The following is a 15,986-nucleotide window of genomic DNA, read 5'->3' as shown; positions in this document are numbered from 1 at the left end:
TGTAATTAATAAGTTGACAAAATTTCCAAAGTTCAAAAATTCAATCATTATAATCATCCGGCTAAGGCAGTGGCAATGTTCGTGGAAGTTTCAACACAAAGGGTACCGTGGGAGCATCGGATTGCTGTTTGTAACAGGTAGGTTTAGTTTCTAGTTAAGCAAAATTCCAACAAAACCAGCTTACAAAAAAAAATAACACAAAAATCATATATCGAGAATATTGAGAACTTTTTTTTTCAATTTTTGCTTCCTTCAGGTTGTGGATGCCATCTGCTATCACAGCTTCCGACGTAGCCAAGGCCAGGAGAGTTGTCAGAACTGGATGGCAGTTCAAACAAGGAACGAAGCTTATATTTCGATTTTTAAAAGGTACGACAAAAATGAGGATGTTGTAAATAAAATTTAAATATCCATAAACGATTTATTCTCTCAATCCGAAAATTCCCAGCTATTCACACACGATTCCAAATAACGTACGCATAGCGTTCACTAGCGTTGTTGAACGTTATGACAAATCGTTTCAAGACTTCAACAGTAAATGTCGCGTTATAAACTTACTTCAAGAATTACTTCAACAATAACAGTTTGATGCTCTAAATACGTTTCCGTAAGCGATTTTTGGATTTTATCTTAACTGTTTGTACAAAAGTCGCCCCATACAATTGTTTTAACAGTTTTAAACAGTAACATAACTTAACGCCATATTCAACAGACCGTCGTTTTGGAATTCACAGTTAGTGGAATGTTTTTTACGATGTCAGATACCGTTTTCTAAAAGTTTATTTACGCTGTTCCAAATAGTTTTATAACTATTATAGTAACTGTTTGGTAACAGTTTTTTTTTATTCGGGTAGAAATCTTCTTGAAACTTACACCGTATTTGTTTTCACCACCCGAAAGTGTTGCACCATCCAAGCTGAAAACGAGCATGAATCGAGTTTTGCACCCACCTTTGTTGGTGTATGTGAAATCGGCAGTGTCAACAGAAAACATCAAGCTGTCAAAAATCCATTACAGCTGGTATTTGTTTTCGTTTGACTTCGAAAATTGAAATGAAATTTACTTTAGTTGATCATTATCTTTTAAATAATATTGTTGAGATCACAGTAGCGATCGCCTCATCACCAACCAAACCATTGCTAGGAGCAACCTAACAAACAGTTGTTACCTAGCTGTTATTTTCCAGTCCAATCTCAATAGCCGTTCGAACCAGTCGAAATACACTTAAGCTCTGCAAATTAATAAACGCGTTTTCCTATTGATTCCGAGTCAGTTTAAATTAAGTCCCAGTTGTTAATTTAAACTCAATAGGTTATGGGCCCAGCCACGAAGGAACTCGCGCACGGAATCCAACAGTTCAACGGAAATGCGGCGGAATTTGCGAACTGGAGCTACCGGGTTCGACTGTACTTAAAGGCGGCAGGTGTCTCGGCAGTTCTGGACGGAGAGCCTCCGGTAACAGCTGCTGAGAGGAGAGCGTTTGAAGCATTGGATGCGAGGGGGCAGTCATTGCTGGTAAGCTGCCTAGCAGACGAAGTCCTTGAGGTCGTGCGTGAGAAGGCAACAACCAGGCAAATGTGGGAGAGTCTTCAGGCTACATTTGCCAAAAAGTGTGTTGCTGATCGGACCATCACGCGGAAGCAGCTGTCCAGACTACGGTTGAAGGAAGGTGGTGACATGCGGAGCCACCTGGTTGAATTTGACGGGCTGGTTAGGAAGCTGAAAACGGCAGGGGCAAAAATGGAAGAAGAGGATATCGTTTCGCAATTGTTTAACACACTCCCAGACTCCTACGATCCACTCGTTACGGCACTGGAAAGCGTGAACGAAGAGGTTTCCTTGGAAACAGTTAAACAAAGATTGCTAGCCGAAGAAGCAAAACGATCTGATCGTGAAGAGACGTCTACCGATTTCCAATCAGCTTTTTCTGGAAACCGTTACGGTAGAAAACAAGGACCGCAAATGAGAGGCAAATGCCACAGGTGTGGTAAGTCAGGGCATTGGAAACGAGAATGCAAGAATGAACCGAACGAAAATGAAAACGGAACAAACTTGGAGAGCAATCGGTTTGTTAGTTTCTTGGCCGGATGGGATTCATACTCCGGAAGAAATCAACGATGTGTGGTGTTCAAGCTGGACTCTGGTTGTAGTGACCATCTCATTAGCAACAGGTCGCTCCTTACATCAAGTCGTGATCTGAAGGATCGGATTAGCATCAACGTAGCAAAGAAGGGACAGGTTATGTTTGCAAGAACGAGCGGCGAAATCAGCGGGAGAAGCAACAAAAATTTCACCTTGCATATGAAAGAAGTGCTGGTTGTCTCTGACCTACGGGAAAATTTAATGTCCGTAAAGAAATTAGCAAAAGCGGGAGTCTGCGTCATCTTTTCTGGGCGCACAGTGATTCTGAAGAAGGGCTTCGATGTTTTGGCCACAGGAAGACTCCATGGAAATTTCTACGAAATTGAATTGTTCGTCGAGGAGAGACAGGCAAACTTGTGCGAGCTAGAGGGGGATCCAGATGTTGGAGCAGAATCAAGAGTTGACAAAAATGTATCTGGCGATTCGGTCATTGGCGTTTACCATGGACACGCGACACCGGAAGCGATCCCTTCACACTCAAAACGACGTAAAATTTATGGATGTTCGTCGTCGAGGTCCAACGGAAGGGAGCACGGGCTCCCTGAGGTAAATGATTCAGAGGAGAATGGACTGCAATCAACACAGAAAAATCACGAAGAGCGGTTCGTGAAAGGCCCAAGCAGTTTGAAAACTCAAATGTACAACTGGACGTCCCACGTTAATGATGGCGGTAGAAATGCTGGTCGATTGAAAATAAGGCGGAAGGCCAAGAGACTGCAGTCAAACCGATTCTCCGAAAGGATGGGAATAGACGATCGAGAGGGGGTGTTGAGATCACAGTAGCGATCGCCTCATCACCAACCAAACCATTGCTAGGAGCAACCTAACAAACAGTTGTTACCTAGCTGTTATTTTCCAGTCCAATCTCAATAGCCGTTCGAACCAGTCGAAATACACTTAAGCTCTGCAAATTAATAAACGCGTTTTCCTATTGATTCCGAGTCAGTTTAAATTAAGTCCCAGTTGTTAATTTAAACTCAATAAATATGAAAATTTTAGCATGATTTTATATATTATGTTGAATTGTGAAGATTTCAGATTTATTTTGCTTGGTAGATTCGCCTCTGGCTCTGATGATAACTGCAATACCGGCTGATTCTGGGAGATTCTGGGTGGTCTATGTTTGCTGCTGCTAGACTGCAGTTACCCCAGCTTGAAGGTTCCGGTATTTTGAACGTTTATTCCTCGCAAATACCTCGAGTACCTATTTCCGTTTTCAGATGACAAAAGAAAAATTCTTGGAAGTCAAATTGGCGAACTCAGATCGCGGAAGTCGGGGGGGAAATTTTGCAAACAGATCGAAACGAACGAAATTCAAGCTCCCAATGCGGGTGTAGTCTCGAACTACCGTTTTTGAAGGGCAACGGGTGGGAATCCGGGACTTGGCGCAACCGAGCATCATCACCCTAAGGCACAGCTCGAAGCAGAGTAGCTTCGATGCAACTGAACGCTTCTTGCTGTGGAGACCAACTTATAGGACCCTCCCGAACAAGAAAACTTTTCGGTTTGGGCGATTCCACCAGATCTTTGGGTTGGCCTTTTTGCACTCGGATTTGCTGCTCTTTTTCGGCATCGCCTGGAACCGATTGCAGCAAACCTTCTGGGCACATTTCTTCTTGGGAGCGTTGTTTGCTTTGGAACGTGCCATCCAGGTGAAATTCTCCGCCTCTGTTGGAAACGGCACTGGTATTGAATCCGGAACAAGTTTCGGGATAATAAAGAGAAAAAAACAGCTCGAACGCAATTTTTGCGGTATAGAAATAAACCAACCAGCTGGTATTTGTTTACAACGGGAAGCATGTGCTGTCAAAATTCATGATAGTATTGGTGAGAGCGCAAGCAACACCGAATATTTTCAGAGTGTTCCACCGTCCACTTTATGGTGCACTACCAGTGGACTACTCATCGTGAAAACGAGCATGAAAACAGCAAAAAGTGCACTACCGGTAGTGCCCCGGTGCACCACCACACCAAAACGAATTCTCTATTAGAAGCCTTTGAAAATTTGAAACATGTGGTAACGCTGCTTCTCAACCGTCAGGTTGACAATTCCGGAGAGTCGGGAATGGGAGAATATTTTTAAAATTCGGACCGAAGTTGAGAGAACCAGAGAGGTCTCAATTGTGAGATCAATCTGAGAGATTTGAGAGTGATGAGAAGAAAAAGGTAACAGCTCTCCTCCAGCGTGGCCACATCTTCAGATTTTGAACACTTCTACTGACTTCGAAATCTACAGATATTCTTCATTTCCCACCGAGCTATTCCAAAATATGTACACCGAAAATCTACGAAAATGATCGTGAAATCAATTATTTTTTAAACTCTACCTAATTTCTTTAATCGAGAACTGTATGATTAACTATGAGTAATTCACTAAGTCCGAATCATTTGAATGATGTATTAACAGCTGTTGTGGTATGAATGACACTTAATGCCAAAAATCTGCACAAATCTCCTTCTTCGTTTGAGTTTATTCTGGCCAGAGAATAAAACTCTATAACACCACTTTTCCTGTGCAAATCTGTATCAAACTTCATAAATCATCTGTACATACAGATTTTGGTTACCGAACAGATTACCGGAAATCAGCTAAAAAATCTGTACTTTTGTATAGGTAAATATGTTTATGTGGCAACCAAGCCGGCCGATGTAATTTCAATTTCAACTTTTCGCTCCCGTCCATTCATGCATTTTTCGGTTCCCCTATCTCCCACCCTGCCAAACCTTCCAACCACCGCTGATAAATATTCCTCTCTTGCTCTCACGGTTGCGTCGCGGTAAACGCATACGAATCAGAAAAGTCATTCGAAGAATACCGTACAAACGATCTCTCACCAAATTTCACATACTAACATTACCGCGTACTCGCTCTCTCGAATTTTGCGATCGATTCCATCACACGGTTATCACAAGTTAATTACGAAAACTGTGCATTGCTACTTTTTGATGAGGTAATTAGAAACAGAAGTTAAAGTAAGAAAATTGAATTGCAAAAGTTTGGGACACGAATTGGGAGAATTTTCAGAAATTTAATTCAATCTTCTATTTGAATTTAATTTCTTGTTTATAAAATTTAAATTTTAAAGAATTTAAACTTGAATTTTAGCTCAATTCTGCAGGTTTGTCCCCTTTTTCCGGCGCTCTTGTTGATTGCGTTTCCCTCTCACCAGATTGGATTTCAAAGACGATCGGTGAGCGAAATACATAGCGAGAAAGAGAGATCAAGTGAATAAACCGGAGTGAGTCCAAGTCCCAGTCCAACCAACTAGAGAGCCATCAAGAAAGTCAGTCGTCATCGTTTTTTCGGTCCGGCCGCCGTGTAGTCTTCTGCGAATAAATATCGAATGGCACCTTTCCCAAAAGTTAATGGGGGAAAATAGTTAACTTTAGTAAGAGATAGAACTTTTACGGGGTGATGAAAAAGTGTTTCAAAAGTGACCGTTTTGGTTAGGAAAAACGAACCTAAAGAATTTAAAGGACCAAGTTCAAGGTACAATTTCATTGAAAAGTGTTTGAACTGGCGAAAAAAGAAAAAGACGAAAAAGTTGCCGTGTGTTTTCTGGCTGGAAAAACGCAACAGAGAGACTGATTCCGTCCACCGATTATGGCGAAGAGCACGACAAAGAAGAATAAAATGTGTAAAAACGCATCAATTAATGCGTACAAGAAGAATTTACTTACGGGGTCGTAGTAAAGTGGGTGCATGGATAATATATACCCTAAAAAAGTGCAATACTGTTGAGGTCGCTCAGGTGTTTCTTATTCGAAGAACCATAAATGGGCTTGGGTCTATGATGTAAAAATCGTAGCAACCTTTCAATTATTCCGCGAGACGAAAAAAGTAAAGAAGAAGAAGAAGAGCAAGTCTCTTCCCAAATTGCGTGGTGGCCGGTCGTTTGCTGTGGGTGCAGCAGGCGACGAGAGAAAGAAGAAGAAGACAACAGGCTATTCATTTCTCTTCTGCTTCTGAATAACAGCGAATGATAGCGCATTTGCTACATTGCAAGCTGGGGACGCGAGAAGGAGAAAAATATACATAAGCAAGAAACATAAATAGACGGGTTGGAAAAACTTCAGACAACAGGCAGAATACTGGTGGGGTCGATTTGGTCGTGAAGCGAGAGAAGAGAAGAGTGGATAAAAGACGACAAAGTTTTGGAATTTTCAGTTCTAAAGTTGTCTTCAATAATATCCCGGGGACATTGTTTAGATCTGTTGTGTGTGGGTCGATATTGAATAATTTTTCGAAAACGTGGCACCTCTTCTAATCTCATAGGCGTACCTACATATATGTACGTATGCCAAAAAGCTGGTCGCAGAGTCAAAGTTTGCTGAATTATTACTTTTATTATTCGCTAAGCAACAACATCCCGCAAAGTTGTTTGGGGTGATGATCGTAGGCGGCCGTTGTTGGTAGCACGTCTATAATCGAAAGGAAGAAAGAGCGACAGCAGAGAAAAAGGCTAGCAACGCCAGAAACTGAGAAAAATTTAGCTTTTTCACCGCCGCCGCCGCCTCACTGAACGGCCTTTGCATGGTGGCAGTGAAATCCGCGAATCCGCTGGTTGGCTTGGGAAGGTAAGTTGTCGATTTTTTTCTGTCTGTTTTGTTATATTTGCTTATTTATGTGGGCAGGTTTGAGTCATGTTTCCATGGGCGTCTTGTCCTGGTACAACAAGTAAAGTTGCACAGAACTGATGAAACATTCGCCGTTTTTAAACTTCTCAAATTTACACATTTTACAGAGAACATGAGAAAAGTTTTTGGTATTTTTTGAGGTTGAACTTTAACTTCCACACGAAAAAAGGTAATTTTATGCGTAAGTCTGACTATCTTACATCGTCCGAGAAATTTGTACGCATATTTTGAATCGCTTACCATTAATTTTACCGTTCCTTGGCATTTTTATTACTGACTTTTTCAGTAAATTGGACAATTTACCCAAAATTTTGAAATTTTAACATTTTTGTCATCAGTATTGAACAGAATTTTGGACCGTTTATGGGAACAATATTTATCTTTTCCATCCACAAATGAGTCAATAAATGTCTTAACAAATCAGAATCGCACAATATTTTTATTTATATTTTGATAGAAAAAGAGAGTTTCTGATTGTTGAACTAAATTCTATAGAAATCACGATTCATCCCTGAAATATTGTACCTCGCGATGCTTTTTATCCAAACGATAGAACTTTTCAAAAAATTCAGACATGCTAAAGGGCGAACACGAAATTATTGCGACACATTCAACAGGGCATAACTTTTTTACCATTGGGTTAAAATCAACCAAATTTTGCACACTTTCTCATTGATGTGTATTGTTTACATGCTGTCTAACGAGCCTATAGTAACAAAGAGACGAAATATCACGATTGGAATTTTTGATTTTCCATCAGTGTCATTCCAATCGAGCAAAACCAAGCAGTCATAGAGGCAGCCCTACAGCAGGGTTGCAAGCTTATTATTTAGAAAGAGATCAGACTGCGCCTTTTTGTATGTAGTCTCTCTAATGCTGTCAAACTCGAAGTCGTGTTTTTCGATTCAACGAAAATGGAGGTAAACCAACGCGAGTCGAGCGAGAGAACAAATTCTTTCCAAACACCTGGAATTTCCTGACCTGTCACACCGGCAGTTGGCAAAAATGTTGAACATTCATCATTCAACCGGCTCCAGAGTGTTGAAGCGGTTCCAGGAGCAGTTGACGTTGGAGAACGGCAAACGAGCTGGAAGAAACCCGGACCGAAGAACAAAAATACAGAGGGAAAGATAAAGCGGATGATTGAAGCAAATCCCAACGTCTCAAGCCGTGATTTGGCTAAAAAGATCGGCATGCACGCTCGTTTTTTTATAACCATTTCCGAGTTTTATTTAACCGTTTTATGGTTTTCTTCTGAAAACGTCAAAAATTGTTATTTTTCAACCAGAATGAATTGTTAAATTTCAAGCATATTCGAAGTTTGGGTGGAAAACCGAAAAAATGGTTAAAATTTCAATATACAAGCGAACATTTTCGTTCCGCCATTGTTTTTTTAGTGACTCAAATGATCGAGCTCCGTTTTTCTTCCTATAATTTCGCAACAAAGTTCCAAAGGTAAATTATTTTCTATTATAGCATTGTGTTCATCATAATTTTTACGATTCACATTTTAGTTTCATTTTATACAATCGTTGCTTGAACGCGGAACCATCGAGAGATATGCGGAGAATATCTATCATCAACAGCAGCGGAAAAATGTACCGAAAAGACCACCCGATAAGAACAAAAAAGATCCGGATTTGGAACTCAAGTTTGAAGAGATATTCAAAGCGTAAAAGGTGAGTTTATTTTCTATACTTTTAGTCATATGTAAGTAGGAAATTTTATTAATTAGGAAATGGGTTGAGAGGACTGATAGATATTATAACCTAAAAAATTAATGATTACTGAATTGTATCCGATTCAATTAAATTAGTAAATGCTTCTCCCCAGGGATATGAATCAGCTCCACCAAAAATCGATTTGAACACAGTGATGTTAGGTCCACAGAAAATTGGAAATCGATTTTGTGCTTCTTCCGAAACCCAAAAACACTACCGGAATTGCCCAGTTCTTATCGGAGGATCCACTAAAAACAGTACAACTTCCCGATCGGATGTTGGTGTACGAATGTTGGAGAGTCTGAAACACAGCTGGGGCCCAGAATAACTTTGTAAATGTACAATCGTATGTCCTCATTGCGTTTTCAGTTTTTACAGTAATTTTTTTTCGTTTTTTTTCAGGTTACCCGTTTCGATATAATCCAAGCTATGCGGGTAAAAGCATCAGGTTATATTGGGTCTGGATACTCACAAGAACAAATTGGAATCAGCTTCAAGAACCGATGGACGTTCCTGTTGAAAGGCAAGTGGCTGTTTGCCACTCGTTTGGTCCCCCAGTTTCAGTACCATTTTAAGAATAATTTTCTAGTCAGATGTAAATTGTTAAATTAATAACAATTGTTATTCTAAATCAACTTATTCCAATTAAATAAATAACAATAAAAATCTATTTATCGTAATACGTTTCAAATTACTAAATTTATTAAGTAAATCCTTTTTTCTAATTCTGATAAGAAAGAATCACGTTCCCTTTCCCCAAAACGGTTGTTTTTTAACCATTATTCAGATTTGGTATTACGTTTGAAAAATAACCATTATTCAAGTTCTCTTTGAAATCCCATTTTATGAGTTTTCACTGAAAACTCATAAAACGACTTAACCCACAAAACTTCGATTATGGTTATTTTTCAAGCGTTAATGGTTTAACATGGCCCTGCGTGTGTCGCAGAGTTATGTCCAGTATGCAAAGAAGAGAGCTGGGCTACATACATACAAGGTACAGAACTTCCCAAATCGCGATGGGATTCTCACGGTGGAGTTGTGTTTTGTTTACGGCTTTTTTAATATTTTGACGAAAAGAATCAAAATTTTAATCTGTTTCGCGTTAATTTATAAATTGTATGGTGTGATTTTTACGTGATCGGTACATTGAAGTGTGATAACAATTATTGCTCACGAATTGGAAGTGAATTCCTGCTAAAAAAGCGAAAATGAGTGTGGCGGATGCTGCTCCTGATGGAGCAGCATCACAATCTACAAGTGTACCTAACCTTCAAAACGGGTCAGGAAACATGGATAAGGATGTGGATCAAATGGAAACCACGGATACAGAATCCAGAACCAGAAAAGAACCGACGCGGGTATTCGTAAACTACCAGTATAAATCTGGAGATAGTCGTCCTTTTAGAGTGATGGTAGAAAATACGGATATGGAAAAAAGAAGAGCCATTAACCGTTTGAAAGTAGGAGCCATGCTGCTCCAGAATGGATTTGACAAATCCATAGAAGACATCTGTAAAACTGGGAGACAGAAAGTCACAGTTTATGTCGGGAATTGGAAGGATGCCAACAGACTAGCTAGTAGTCAAAATTTGCAGCTTCAAGGATACAAAGCGTACGTTCCGAAGCAGTTTGTAACTGTCACTGGGGTGATTTCAGGGATCCCACCCGATATGGATGAACAAGACATCAAAATGAATATCAGAAGCCGAGTGGAAATTGATTCTATTTTTAGATTACACCGTTTCATCGAGAAGAAAAAGGAACCGACGTACAAAATAGGAGTGGTGTTTAGGAGTAATGTTGATATAAACATTTTTTCTGTTATTTTCAGAGTACAGCCCTACATCAGAAAACCGGTAATATGCTACAAGTGTCTGAGATACAACCATGTATCAAAAAACTGCAAATCGAAGACTGGAAAATGCGCAAGCTGTGCAGAAGAACATCCTGTTGACACAACCTGTAAAACAGTGAAATGTTTCTACTGTGAAAGCAACGACCATAGAACGACAGACAAAACTTGTCCTCGTTGGAAAAAGGAAAGTAATATCCAAGCGACGATGGCCAAAAATGGAATGACTTACCAAGAAGCGAAGCATACTTACATATTTCCAACTGAAAACCAATTCGACGTGTTGAGGAGTACCGAAGAATACCCAACTCCAGCTGAATCTTACTCGTATGTTGCAGGAAGAGCACCAAGATACTATCAGAATGAAAATTTACAACGAAATAACATAAATACCAACAATCGTTTTACAAAAGGGAAGGAAAGAAGAGAAGAAGAAGGAAAGTTAATGCCAGGAGTAGCTAAAGAGTTAGTAAAGAAGAGAAAAATGGAGGAAGATAGAGAAGAAATCAGAGGGACAGGTTTGAACAACCCCTACAGGACGGAAGAGGCAGAAAAAATAAGAAAACAGATAGAGGAAACTATAAAGAAACAAACACAAACAGAATGGAGGAAAGCAATGAAGGAAGTAAGTACCAAATTGGTTGAAATTTTGAAGCCGCACGGAGCACCTGGAGAAGAGCTTACAAATCAAATTATGGGAGAATTGATGAAGGCAGGTGAGTGGACAGGAAACAGTTCATGATGCAAAGTAACTTTAATATAATACAAACAAACATACAAAGTCTGAAGACAAATAAAAACGAGCTTGCTCATGAACTGTTTACGGAGAAATATGACGCAGCACTATTATCAGAAATCTGGGTTAAACCAGATCAAATAATGACTCACAGGTGGAATATACAAGGTTATCACCGTATATTATCACCAAGGTCTGATGGTTTTGGAGGTACTGGTATATATCTACGTTCTGACCTTACTTTTGAAAGACTGATCTTAAGTTCATCGATGCAATTCGAAACGTTAGGTATAAAAATACATACCCTTGACCTTGTCCTTGTAGTAATTTACATCAACCCTAGAATTACATTACAAGAGTTAGAAAACGCTTTCACACTTTTACTTAGCCAATTATCGACACACTCCAAGGTCTTTATAGGAGGGGATTTCAACAGCCACAATGAACTATGGGGTTGTTTAGAGACCAATAATAAGGGGAATCTTATATATGATTCGATCATTAGTACCAACTTTCTCATACTCAACAATGGACAATACACATTCATCCCAGCTATACTGCCGTTCTAAGCAAGATTGTCCCATGTGGAAAAACGTGCAAACGAGAAAAACGCGATTGAAATATCAGCTATATTTCCAATTTTTCTCTCAAACTAAAAATTAACCGACAGTTTTTTCGTAGTGAACAGTTCAAGTTAATCATTTTACAATGTTTTCTGCCAGAAAAATTACTTTTCCTACAAAAAAAACAGCAAATTAGAGCCAAAAATGCTCCGTGTGACACTTTTGCGTAGAATCAGAACGCATGCCGATGCTAGTTCTACGAAAAACTGTCACACGGCTACAATTTTTCTATCATTTTAAAAGCTTGCGTAGTTTATTTTTTTGCCAAAAACTCATGCTAAACCGTAATTTGAGAAATACGTTCCTCTTTGTTTATAAAAATGTATAGTTGAGTATGGATCTTGTAAGTAGTGCCTACCGAAAAGTGTTTAGTGAAAATTTCTCTGAATAAAACACTCAAGGCTTCTCGCTCCTCCTCTGCCCTCTATTTTAGTGTTCTTTTCAGTGAATAACATTAAATTCAACAGTTTGAACTCATCTTAAGACAATTTTTTGATAAAATTTGCATTTTTCATAGAATTTTCTCTAGTGTGACATTCTTGCGTAGAACTATCAACATAGAGACAACCACCTTGATAAAAATTTCGTATAAGTTCAGAACAAAGTATACTTGTTTGTGTTTTTATTCGAAAGTTAACACTAAAAGAGACCGTTTCCAGCAAAAAAGTGAAAATGACCCAAAAGTCACATGGGACATTCTTGCGTAGAACGGCAGTATAGCAAATCAAAGACCCAGTGCTATTGACTTATCAATGTGCACCACAAACATGTTTAATGATGCTAAATGGGAAGTATTACAAAAGAGTTTTGGTGGTAGCGGTCATCTTATGATAAAAGCACAACTTCAATTATCATTCAAAACAAAGAAAAGGTGTTATTTTGATCGAACAAAAATCACCGAAGAAATATCGCAAATTAAACACTGGGAATTTGAAGAAATTAAAGACCTTGCAGTAATTACGAATCAGATAAGCAATAAACATAAGAAAATGAATACATTTACACCAAAATATTACTGGAGTCCTGACCTTTCCCTATTATATGAATCTAAACAAAATGCTCTAAGAAATTACAATAGATGTAGCAGCACCACAAATCTCATAGAATGGAAAAAAGCTGTAGCACAATTCAAAAAATCAAAAATCAAACATATTAAAGATAAAATGATGGAACTATCAAGTACCACAGATCCACGCAATGTAAAGGAAAACTGGAAACTAATTAAGAGATTAAAACTAAGTCCTGTTGAGAACCCCAAAAATAATCCCATATTAAATAACAAAGACACAGCTGAAAAATTCCTTACAAAAAATTTTGGAGTACAAGAAATAAAACAACGTCTCTCGCCTGACCTTAATACTCGGCAAAGTATAATAACCTTTGAGTCCTGGAAGGCAATTATCAATAAGAAATCTATTAGATCAGCACCAGGAATAGATTCCATAAATTATGGTATGCTTAAAAGTATGGATCTAAATACTGTTTCAAAAATAATAGATTTATTGAACGAAATGTGGCTTAGTGGAAACTTACAAGATCATTTAAAAGAAATTAAGATTATACCAGTGCTGAAACCAAACAAACCTCCGGAACAGATTGAATCGAGTAGACCTATTGCTCTTCTTTCAACTATCACCAAAACTATAAATGCAGCGGTTCTTGAAGATGTTAACCTTACCTGTTCAAATAACAATATTCTACCTGATTTTTCATTTGGATTCCGTAAAGGCATGTCAACGGAACATTGTGTGACATTTGCAACAAACTATATAATGTCATCCAGAAGAGAAGGATTTGTAACAATTTGAGTATTTTTTGATTTCTCAAATGCATTTAATAGTGTAAATGTAGATAAACTGAGAATCATAATGCTGAATTATGGATTCCGAAAAGATACCATAACGTGGATCTTCAATTTTCTTATAAATAGAAAAATGATCATCTGCACAGATCAAGGAAAAGTAGAACACATAACAAGCTGCGGAGTTCCACAAGGTGATGTTCTTTCGCCTATCCTTTTCAATATCTACACCTCTTCTCTCCACAATACAAACCTTGACAGGGACACCATAACTCTTCAGTTTGCGGATGATTTCCTGAAAATTGTAAGAGCAAAAACTTTAGAAAAGGCTGTTAATAAAATGCAACTGGAAATAAATGATTTCACATCAAAAGCTGAGGAGCTTGGATTGATAATAAATTGTTCAAAAACAAAGGCCATGCTCTTCAAAGACTCAAACAAAACTCTCCCTCTTTCTCTAGGAGGTGAAATATTAGAAACGGTTAAAAACTACAAATATTTAGGTATCACTCTGGACCAAACACTAAGATACGGCTTACATGTAAAAAATTTAAAAAATACATTTATGACAGCATGTTAAAAATTATTGGAGGAATAAAATATGGAGGTACACCAAAAGCCATGGTAATGTACCACAAAGCACTCTTCGGAAATTATTTGAACTATGGTGCCATTCTCTACGGAAATGCTGCAAAAAAATATAGTGACATGTTGGAGACAACCAACCGACAAGGACTTCGGGTAGCAACGGGTTGCACAAAAACAACTCCCATTAACACATTGGCAGCGCTGAGTGGGGAAGGACCTCTAACGTTGAAACGCGAATTTATTACAAAAAAGGGAATTGCTTTTCACATTCACAAGAACGATTTGATTGCTCAACAATTACAGTCTTTGAACCTGAATCAACTGAAACAAAAAAGGCAGTACTCATTCATGGAAAGAGTGTACATAAAAAACTTCAACACATTCCAAAAACTTTATATTCAGACTAAATCTTGTAGCATATTCAATTTTACGGTTAATGAACAAATAATAGGGTCAACTCAAAAAAAGAAATTAACATCTCCTACAGTTTTAAAAACACTCACTCAAGAAATGATTAAAACAAATTATTGCATGTACGAACAATGGTATACGGATGCTTCCAAATCTGGCTCAAATTGCGGACTTGGTATTTACGATGCTTCCACAGACGAAAGCATAAGCCTAGCTTTAGCGCACGAAGTTAGCATTGCTTCTGCAGAGCTACTGGCAATACGAGTTGCATTAGAACACATACAAGTGAACGATTCGCGAAGAATTGTTTTTTTCACAGATTCCCAAGCGGCATGCAAAATTATAAAAAGAGATCGAAAGAACAAAACGTTCGATAAAGTAACTTACGACATTTGTTATCTAGCAACACAAAATCGTGCAACTATACAATGGTTACCTTCTCACGTTGGAATTAGAGGAAATGAAAATGCTGACCAATTAGCAAAACTCGGACTCGAAAGTTCAGCAATCCTGGAAAACAAGCTTCGATTAGATGATGCGATTCGATACTATAAAAAGACACTTATAGACGATACCAATAAGTGGTATAAGGATTTGGCAACAAACAATCAAAAAGGATTAAAATTTTATAAATTCCAAGAGAATTTTAATTTCAAAACGTGGTACTGGAGTTCTGAAATGAATAACAGACAAATTCGAACAGCAAATCGGCTTCTAAGCGGACATGATTACTCACCATACTACATGGGACTCATGCACATTCGAGATTCAAAAACATGCGAATTATGTACAGAAAACTTCACGACCGAACATGCACTGTTCCACTGTATACAATACAATCATATTCGTAATCACTACGACTGGGAAAGATGTAATAACCTATTCGATCTGATAAAAAACTTCGATGAATCAAGAATCAAGGAAGTCATAAGCTTCCTAGAAAAAGCAAGATTTTCAATTTAATGAAAAATCGCTCGTATTAGACACACTGTGTCTTCGAATAATCAGATAGCCGACCTGATTCGACTCACACTCGTACAGTGGTTATATAGAGTATAACACTCTAGGCCAAAACATCAAATCCATACATACATACATACAAATCGCGATGAGCGATCAACAATCGACGGCTAAAACTCGGGCATGGAAGCTCTACGAGAAGATGCTGACAAAATATGGCTGCTGTGTGATGTTCGATGTAGTTCGATGTAGACGACAAATTTAAGAAGAAGACAATGTCGAAGTTCATATACAAATATCTCGTTTGGTAGGCCATCTGCTTTTGCGGACTGAGGAGTGAGTTTGCCGCTCATGCAGCAGCACGACGAAGCTCCGCTATTTTGACCAGGTTTGGCATCATGTCACTATTCTAAAAGTGTCCTGGAGTGGTATGAGGCCCATTCTGCCCATTTTGTTCCAAAGGACATGAACCCGCCAAACTGTCCGGAGCTGAGACCGATGGAGCAGTACT

At 38.5% G+C, this 15,986-nt stretch overlaps 1 protein-coding gene across 2 annotated transcripts in view; it reads left to right on the top strand.

Moving 5' to 3' along the window:
- The first annotated feature begins 5,422 nt into the window (after positions 1-5,422).
- LOC129738468 (tyrosine-protein phosphatase cdc-14) overlaps positions 5,423-15,986 on the top strand; it is a 42,506-nt gene continuing 31,942 nt past the window's right edge. For both annotated transcript variants that reach the window (XM_055729678.1, XM_055729677.1), the window contains exon 1: positions 5,423-6,720. The gene's annotated coding sequence lies outside the window, so the exon portion shown is untranslated. The remainder of the gene's footprint in view (positions 6,721-15,986) is intronic.

Source organism: Uranotaenia lowii, chromosome 1 (assembly GCF_029784155.1).
Source record: "Uranotaenia lowii strain MFRU-FL chromosome 1, ASM2978415v1, whole genome shotgun sequence".
NCBI lineage: Eukaryota > Metazoa > Arthropoda > Insecta > Diptera > Culicidae > Uranotaenia > Uranotaenia lowii.
The sequence above is the reverse complement of the archived record's forward strand: the minus strand, read 5'-3'. Positions and strand labels throughout refer to the sequence as shown.